The 9197-nt window shown below is 49.3% G+C and overlaps 1 protein-coding gene across 1 annotated transcript in view; it reads left to right on the top strand.

Annotated features, from left to right (window-relative positions):
- Window positions 1-1802: 1802 nt before the first annotated feature.
- Window positions 1803-9197, top strand: part of SGCD (sarcoglycan delta) — a 513449-nt gene continuing 506054 nt past the window's right edge. Inside the window, exon 1 of the mRNA XM_084635702.1 lies at window positions 1803-2086. The gene's annotated coding sequence lies outside the window, so the exon portion shown is untranslated. The remainder of the gene's footprint in view (window positions 2087-9197) is intronic.

The raw sequence follows: 9197 nt of genomic DNA, 5'->3' as shown, positions 1-9197 counted from the left end.
ATTGGGAAAGGAAAAGAGCAGGATTTAGTTAATCGGGTAGATTTCCCCCCTTTAATTTCCCCTCATCCTTTGGTCTCCATTTTGTGATTGTGAGGTCTACTGACCATAAGGGCAGCATTTAAATCAAAATCGAAAACAAAGCTTCCCTAAGAATTCCTGATCAACATTTGTAAGGTGCAATTTCTATGCCCCAAATGGATGTCTCTGTCTCCCAGTTACAGTGGCAGCTGTGGATTAAATGGAGAGGTGAAACAATCCCTTTTATTTGTATATCCTTTTTTTGTTGCAAGCTCCCACTCCTCAAAACAAACAAACCTTCCTATCTTGGGGGGAGGGGAAGCACAAAGATGATCTAACAAGTATCATGTCTTCAGCGGAGCATTTTGTTTCTTACATTTTCCCAGTGTAATATTTAAATGGCTTCAGCTGGGGGTACTTATCCCCCAGTTGTGGGTAAGCCAAACCTTTCATTGACTTGCACTGGAATGAGGACTCCTGGGTTGTACTGGGGCCTAGGCTTTAGAGTTAATATTTCTCTGAGGAGAAAATGAGAGGAGAGTTTACACTTTGACTGTGGATATAAGATTAAAATCTCTTGGCAAATAAAATAATTCTTTAGTGTGTTTTGCATGGTATTTAAATGTTTGGAGCTAAAGATCAGAGGTAAAGTAATACACATTTTCTATTGTCTTAGAAAATGCACCAGCTTTTAGCTAGTAGAAAACAAGATTTTTGCATCTAATGGAAAATTGCTGACTTTTCTTTAGGTGGAAATCAATGTTTCCACCTGCCCTCCCCCCCCCCATATTAAAATTGAAAGGCCCATGGTGTCAGCTTTGCTATTTATCCTGGTACTTACATGGCTAGCACTGTAGTAGCTGAGACTGAGTGCCTCTTAAAAACCATTAGCAATTTGTCTTCCCAACCCTTCAGGCACCTATCCCCCCCCTCCCCCGTTTTGCAGGAAGGGGGCAGAGGAACAGGATTTTCCCAACATCACACAGAAAGTCTCTGGCTGAGCTGAGAACAAGTCTCCTGAACCTCAGTCCCGGGCCCCAGCCTCTCCAGCCTCCTTCTTCTTGGGACCTCCCTCTTGAGCGCCTCTGACTAGGAGGGACATTTGAGGCTAGATCCCCTAGGGGGTTCGTAGCGGGGGTCTTCACACCCGAACGTTATCTATTTGCAAGGGAGAAGCAGCGCCTCCCATCACCTTCTGCAGTCCCCTGCCTGAAGCTGGCAGCCTGATTCCCAGCCAGGGCCTCTTTGAGTTAAACGCACCTCCCAGGGCCAGATCTGAAAAGAGACCAAGCACCTGAGTCAGGGAGCCCCGCTTTCCCCCTCCGCCTCCCAGGAAGGCTGGTCCCTTCCGCCACCCTTTGGTGCGGGTGGGAGGGGAAATGCCCCGAGCCCCTTTTTTGCAAGAGCCAGGCAGCGGCAGCAGCTACTCGCTCCTTGCGGGGTGCAGCGGGGCCAAGCGCCAGCGGCTCCACCCTCTGCTCTGCAAAGAGCTTTGCAACCCGGGCTTCGTGGAGCTGCAGCGGGGGGCATCCTGGCGCCCCCCCCCAGTCCAGCTGGCTCACGCGGGCGGGTACACACACACACACACACACACACAGGCGCGCAGCACGTGGGCGCTGCTGCTGCTTGCAGCCAGCCCAGCGCCTTCCCTCCCAGTGTTAGCCAGGAGCCCGGCAAGCCAGCGCCCCAGGCGGGCAGAGAGCAGCAGCAGGAGGAGCAGGAGCAGGAGGAGGAGGAGGAGGAGGAGGAAGGGGGGGGGGGGGCTCAGTGGCCAGGAGAGAGCGGGAACCCCGGCCCCACCCCATGCGTGCACCCCAGAGCGACCGGCTCGGGCTGAGCCCCGCGCCCCGCCGGCCGGAACGCAAGTAGGAGCCGGCCGCCTGGGCGCCCCGGGAAGGATGCTCGGGCTCTAGGCGCCTGCCCCGGCTCGCGGCGCGGGAGCAGCCCCGGCATGCTCTCCTACCGGCGCTGGCTGCGTCTCTCCCGCTCCGTCCCCATGGACTTAGCTGCGGTCGCCGGCCCGAGCGCGTGAGCCTGGGCGTCCCGCCGAGCGGGGCCGGTCCCCGGGGTGAGTACCGCGCGGGGCCCGCGGGTGGCGGGGCGGGCGGCTCCCCGGGCCGGCCGGCCGGCCGCCTGGCTTGGGCGCTCCGGGAAGTTTGTGCCCGCCCGGCGTTGGCTTTGCCGCCGCCCCACGGGCGCCCCCCCCCGGCGAGCTGCTGCAGCTCCCCCGGGAGAAGGAGGCTCCGCGCCCGAGGGTGCTGCCTGGAGGGAGGCTCGTGGGCAGAGTCGCTCCCGGCGGGTGGGCTCGGCAGCGGAGCCGCTTCCCCGGGCGCGCCCGCGGAGCAGAGCGGGGTTCCTCCCCGCAGCGCTTCCCCGGGCGGCGCGGCCAGGCGCCCTGCCTCGCAGGCTTCCCCTGGGCGCCCCTCAGGCGTGGCCCCGGTGCGGGGGGCTCGGCCAGTACCGGTCTGGGGCAGGGGCTCTGCCCCGGGGACCTTCCAGCGGGGACACCCGCTCCTCTGGGTGTCTGCCTGGCTTTACAGCAGGCGACCTACAGATTCCCTCCAGGCAGTGACTTCTTTCTAGCGCTCTCTCTGGTCCAGACTGAAGTGCAAACACAGCCATGCATTTCGCAATTCCGAGGTGAAGATGAGAAAGTCCACAATGGTCCAGTCCTAGTGTGGGGGTGGCACTTTGGTCCTTTTATGTCGGATTTTGTAAGCAAGTCGTCTTTTAAAGGAGGTGAAACTTGGGGGCGCGCAGGACAAATCAGACGCCTGAAAGGGGGACGGTCGCCTGGAGAGGCTGAGAGCCCCTGGTGCAGAGCACAGGGCGTACTCTGCTAGCGATCAGTGGAAACCGTGCAGGAGAGAAGTAGGCTGCAGAGTGGAACCCATTAAAGGCAGGTCATGCCGGCTGACGATTAAAAGGGTGTGTGTGAGTGTCGGAGAGAGACAGAGAGTTGGCAGCAGGTGATATGAGTCGGGGTGGGGCTGAGGTCGCTGCCATTGGGAAGACTCTTGTACCTTGACACACAGCAAGGGACGCAGGGCTCTGGTTATTCCAGCCCCGGCACAGCTCTTGGAAGGATGAAGTAATGGTTCTGGGTGGCTTGGCTGTGACCAACAGGTGGTGTTTTGGCAACTGATCATTCTGCCTTCTTCCGCGGGGGGGGGGGGGGGGGAAGGGTTCCTGATTGACACCTGCCACTGCTTTTATGCAGTCTCTTGAATGGACAAGGAGATGTAGGCTTTCCCTTCCCATTGACTTGTGCTGTACTGTGTGCTGTCCAGATGTCATTGTCCTGAAGCTGTGCTGCGAAACAGCAAACTCCCTGTTGAATCACTTTAATTGTTTTTGCAAGGATGATATGAAGTTCAGGGCTGCTGAGACACCATTTAGATGGAACAATAGAAGATTGCAGATTGGTGTCTTATAAATGTAATGTGTGTCGTTCCCCCCCCCCCCCCCCCGCCTATCCCAAAAACGTATCCAGTAGGTCTAGGGAGAATAATGAACTTTGAATCATGAACCACAGAACTTCAGGAGCTTGTTGGTTGCATTGATATGACACTTAATAATTTTTTGGTGACTTTTCTGAAAGTGCAACTGCTATTCTAGCAGATACTCCTGAATCTGTAGCAGTAAGAATGACCCCTGAAGTGCCTTTATTTTGAATTTACAAATGAAATTAAGATCTAAAAGGTAAAAAAAAAGCTCAAATACTATAATCATATGGCTATGAAGCACCTCACACCCTTCAGTCAGGTGTCTTCTGTTAAGTCAGCTGTTGAAAACACACCCATTCACATGGGATGGCATCTCAGATTTTTTTCATAGGCTGGGGGGAAGGGTTCAAATTGAATTGTCCAGATTAAATCAAATGAATTGCTTAGTATTGGGCAAGGTTTGATAAATGAACCACTAAATCAGCACCTACGTGGTGTCTCATTGAAAGGAAAAATGAGCAGTTCTGAGCCGTATTTGGGCAGTGTAGGTCAGCCACGAATAGCTTACTGAACTAGATAAGCATGCTAGCAGGCATGCTTCTTCTGTGATGTGATATACAGGTAAGCATAGAAATGTGCTCACATGTCCTGCACTAGAGGAGCATGTTCTGTAAAGGACCCTATATATTCAGTTGGTGTAAACTGGTATAGTTCCATTAACTTCAATGGAGCTACCCTGCTTTACACCAAATGAATATCTGGTCCCATATTTCTAGCCGCCTTGCTTAGAAAGAGCTTTATTTTGAGTGCTAGTAGAGGCAAAATTATACTGACTTCAGAGAGATAAGAGGTGTCATTTTGGCTCAGTAGAATCAAGATTGGGGTAGTAAAGGAGAATCATCTGTCAGAAATACATTATAAAAACAGCTTCATTTCTAAACTCTTTGATTAGAGCAGATCTGTTTGCCATTGGAAAATGGGTTTTGTCTTAAGTTCTTAAAAATGCTCACCGTGGAATATAAAAAGAGTTTGACTTTATTCACACTTGCTATTTGTAGCTTCCAGCAATTTTTACTGTTCAGTCTTAAGAATCATGGATTTGTTAGTATTAATGTATTCCATTCGCAACTGCTATTAATTTCTATGTTGTTTGCAAACACTTCCTTTGTTAAAAAAAATTGTTTTGGGAGAAAATGTTACCATGACAATTTTCTTGTTTTGCCAACAAAAACTCAGTGTTACAATGTGTAGGGCTGATAAAATGGGGAGAGATTTGTCAAAGGCCCAAAGAGCAGTTAGGTTCTCTGACTTTCAAGGGGAGCGGGACAGCTGATAGATTGGGATGGGCTGGAGAGAGTTAAAAGGCTAACTAACTCAGGAGCTAACTAACTCAGTGCAAAGGACTCAGGAAGGCAGTGCAAAGGAGTGAGGGGAGGTTGGGTTTTAGAGCCAGAGCCATGAGGGAGTGCTCCCTTCCTTGCCTTAGGAGCTGATGGCTCTGTGTTACTGGTGAGATGAGGCTACATAGTGTATAAAGGCAGTGGAAAAGAACACTGTAAACAAATTGCATGAGGTGTTGTACTAGAAGATGGTCTCCCAGCATTTTGTGGGCTACAGGGGAGGTAGGAGTGAGTCTGCTCTGGTACAGGAATGCAGGCGTGTAACTTCCTTGGTGATTTAGAAAATCTCAGTACATCAGAATAGAGCAAGAGATAAATCCTACAAGCTTTCAGGCAATCGGTGTTTCTTTTTGGTTCAGGTGTTTACGGTTAGACAATGTTTGCTTTCCTTATACCTATAGTGCATTAGTGAACCATGGTGTATGTTGATACAATGCACATGCACAGATCCTTTATAAGACAAGTTATAAAGGGGGTGCATTGAAAGTTGCTTGATGGAGAGAAGAGAGCGTATTGTACGCAGTGGCGCAGATGGTTGTGCCTGACCCTCAGAAAGAGGAAGGTTCTGTATATGGAGATGCCTTTATATATCTATAACATGTGATGGGACCTTGTCCTCTCTTTCTCGTGAGCTGATACATCTCCAAATGTTCTCTGTGCATCAACAAAACCCAATTATAACTAAATAAAAACTTGCCTAATTGCCCTTAAAAATCAGTATAGCACATACTTAACTGAAAGCTTGTTATATGCTGCATAAGGTTATTTTGTTGTTGTCTGTCTTGTCATTCTTCTTTGAAATCGTAATGCATTCTTTTGTTACTTTGAAGTGACTTTAATCCTGATTTATCGGTAAATGGTAACTCTATGCTGAGCTAATCTGAGAAGATACTGATATTTAATTGAACTGTTTTGATGACTATGGAAGAAATATATTGGGGACTAATGTGCATTGATAAAACCTCTGGGACACACATCTGGCATTGAAGTTTTTTAGGGGAAGATTACTTTCCAAGCCATCTACTTCTGCCTTTATTACTCCTGAGGGAATTCTGCGCCAAAGAAATTAAAATTCTGTGCACAATATTTTAAAATTCTGCAAATTTTATTTGTCAATAAATACATGTGGACACTCCAGCATGGCAGTGGGGAGCACAGGCCACTGGCTGCATGGAGGTGGGAGATCACCCTGTAGTCCCCCCGTCCCGGGACAGGGACTCTGCAGTGAGGTTGCAACTGACCCTGACACAGCACAAGTGCTGGGCCTGCCCCAGAAACACCCCAGGGCCCCACCCATGCACGCCAGGTGCACCAGATATGGGCAGGGAGGCTCAGCTCTGCAGGATACAAGTGTGGAGGGGCTCAGTGTGGGGGGATCCAGGGGTGGGGTGAAGGGGTTCTCTGTGGGGCAGTCTGGGTGTGGGCGGCTCAGTGCGGGATCTGGATGCACAGGGGCTTGTTGGGGAGTTCTGGGTGCAGGGGCAATTGAACTCTGGGGGGGGGGGTCCAGATGAAGGTGGTTGGGGCTCAGCAGGGGGTCTAGGTGTAGGGAGCTTGGCATGAGGGTTTAGGTGTAGCTGGCTGGGGCTCGTTGGGGCAGGGCTTGTCATGGTGGGGGTTCAGTGGGCCTGCTTAATGGGGGAGCCCCAGCTGCTGCTAACTTGTGGGTGCCGCATGCCGGGCTCCCGATTCCCCTATCCCCTTCTCTTCCTCTCCCCCACTGCTCCATCCTCTCCCCACCGTCCCCTGCCCCTATTCCCCTCCCCTCACTCCTGTATCCCCCTCCCACTGCATCTTCCCACCACCCCACCCACTTTTCCTTTGCCCCCTCTTGCCCTTCCCCACCACGGGCACTCATTGTTATGCAGAAAACAGGATGACTCTCGGCACACAGGATGGTAGCACGACCGGCACTAGGACCCAGGAGGCAGTGTCCAGATGCAGACTCAGCGAGTTGAGCATCATCCTCCTTCAGCTGGGCAGCTCTGCGCTCACAGAAATGCAGGGTGGGGGAGAGCAGTGGTATGTGATCCTGTGTGCTCCACATGCCTTGCCTCTGTTTTGGGGGTAGTGCTCCCTGCAAACAACGCCCCTGGGCGTCCCCAGGCCCCACCCCCCAGTGGCCTCCCTTTGCTTCCTTGTCATTTTCTGCAGGGAAGCAAAGAAGTATGCGTGGGGACATGAATTCTACGGATGCACGGGGGTGCAAAATTTCCCCAGGAGTACTTTATTTCATGTGTGGGAAGTTCAGGCCCCTTCATCTGATTTCTTTAAATCCAGTAGATACACTTGAAATGGGAATTATCTTTGCCTAAAAGCTTGTGTGTTACCATCACCATCTGAATTAATTTTTCTTTGACTGCCGGAGGAAGTGCATTTCTGTTTGAGTCCTCTTACATTGTGGACCATCAGCAACTAGAACCTGAAAGAGCAAGAAGTCCAAGTAGGCCTGAGTTAAGCATTAAGAAATGCTTAATGTGTGATTGTCAAAACAGTCATTGACAGGCTATACTGATGCTTCACTAGAAGGTTCTGACACCATATTACTTTAGGCATTAGGCATTTAGGCATTGTTTGACAAACTTTGATTTACAATATAATTGAAAGTGGTTGAATTTTTGTATTCAGAATGAATACGCAGCAACTTTTGGCATTTAACCCCATAACTTTGCAAAACTATATGCAGCTAATAACCTATCTCCCTGTCACTGATTCTGATGGGACAGAAAGAAAAGGAGGACTTGTGGCACCTTAGAGACTAACCAATTTATTAGAGCATAAGCTTTCGTGAGCTACAGCTCACTTCATCAGATGCATATCGTGGAAACTGCAGCAGACTTTATATATACACAGAGAATATGAACCAATACCTCCTCCCACCCCACTGTCCTGCTGATAATAGCTTATCTAAAGTGATCATCAGGTGGGCCATTTCCAGCACAAATCCAGGTTTTCTCACCCTCCACCCCCCCACACAAATTCACTCTCCTGCTGGTGATAGCCCATCCAAAGTGACAACTCTTTACACAATGTGCATGACAATCAAGCTGGGCTATTTCCTGCACAAATCCAGGTTTTCTTACATCCCCCCCACCCCCATACACACACAAACTCACTCTCCTGCTGGTAATAGCTCATCCAAACTGACCACTCTTCAAGTTTAAATCCAAGTTAAACCAGAACATCTGTGGGGGGGTAGGAAAAAACAAGAGGAAACAGGCTACCTTGCATAATGATGGGACAGGTGGTTCTGAAAATGTCTGCTCTTGTTCGAAAATTTAATGGTAGATGCTTATGCAGTAAAGGCTGTTTTAAGTTTGATATTTTTCATTGTTTTTTAGAGAGGACTATACATTTTAACTATATGACACTTTATCAGGGATTTAAAATTAATCTGATCTAAAGTTTGCGATTTGCTCAATTTGGGACTAATGCAAAAAATCATGATAATAAATCCCAGGCACTAATAATGGTTGGATGTTTTAGGAACCAGTGGGAATCTCAGCTTCCAAATAGGACGAAGTATTTGGGCAAAAGTTTCTGCCTAGTATAAACTGGTGCAACTTTATGCAATGAGGCTGCACCAATTTACACCAGCAAATAATTTGGCCCTTTGTTTTTAGCTCTGGCAGATCTTAAGGTATGAAACCTTGGTGGGCCTGGGCCAGCCCCTATTAGTAATCAGCTGAAAGAATTCAATTGACTACCCAGGATCAGGCTCAAAATCACTGTTCTGATGTCAGTCTTGACTTTTTCTCTCTTGGTTTCTGATATAATTTCATTGAGTTTTGGGAGAGCTAGCTGGAATCCAATGATTTATATCCTTTGAAAGGTGAGGCTCCTGCTTTTCAGTGAATTTAAAGCATTGAGGGTCATTACCTTTTCCCAAGCACTGATACTAGACCAGAGAGCAGAATAGCTGATCCCTGAATAATAAGAAAACCTTTGAAAATCTCAGTGACACATCCCATCTAATCAGCAAATCCTGCGTGACCATTACAAGTTTCCTGTACGTATGTGTATGTTTGTGAATCTCATATTGCAAGTATCACAGCTGAAGTTACTGCACCTGTATCCTCCCTTCTGTGATCCACTAAAGAAGTTTCCAGTCAGGTCTCAGGTCCTTGCTGTCACCTGTTTCTGGGTAGGGACCCTTGTCCCACTCCCTTCTGACCTGGGGGTTTTAAGGCTACACAGCTCTGTGCCTTACACTATGCTATCCCTTGCAAGCAAGTCTGCCTAAAGGCCAGTGGCTTTGCTTCCTCTCCAAGGGCCACGAACAGTATACTGCCAGCAAGCACGTTTCTAAGTAAGCACATTTATTCTTAAGGCA

Source organism: Lepidochelys olivacea (assembly GCF_965140295.1).
Source record: "Lepidochelys olivacea isolate rLepOli2 genome assembly, chromosome: 8".
NCBI classification, from domain to species: Eukaryota; Metazoa; Chordata; order Testudines; family Cheloniidae; genus Lepidochelys; species Lepidochelys olivacea.
This window is presented reverse-complemented; position numbering and strand designations above follow the sequence as displayed.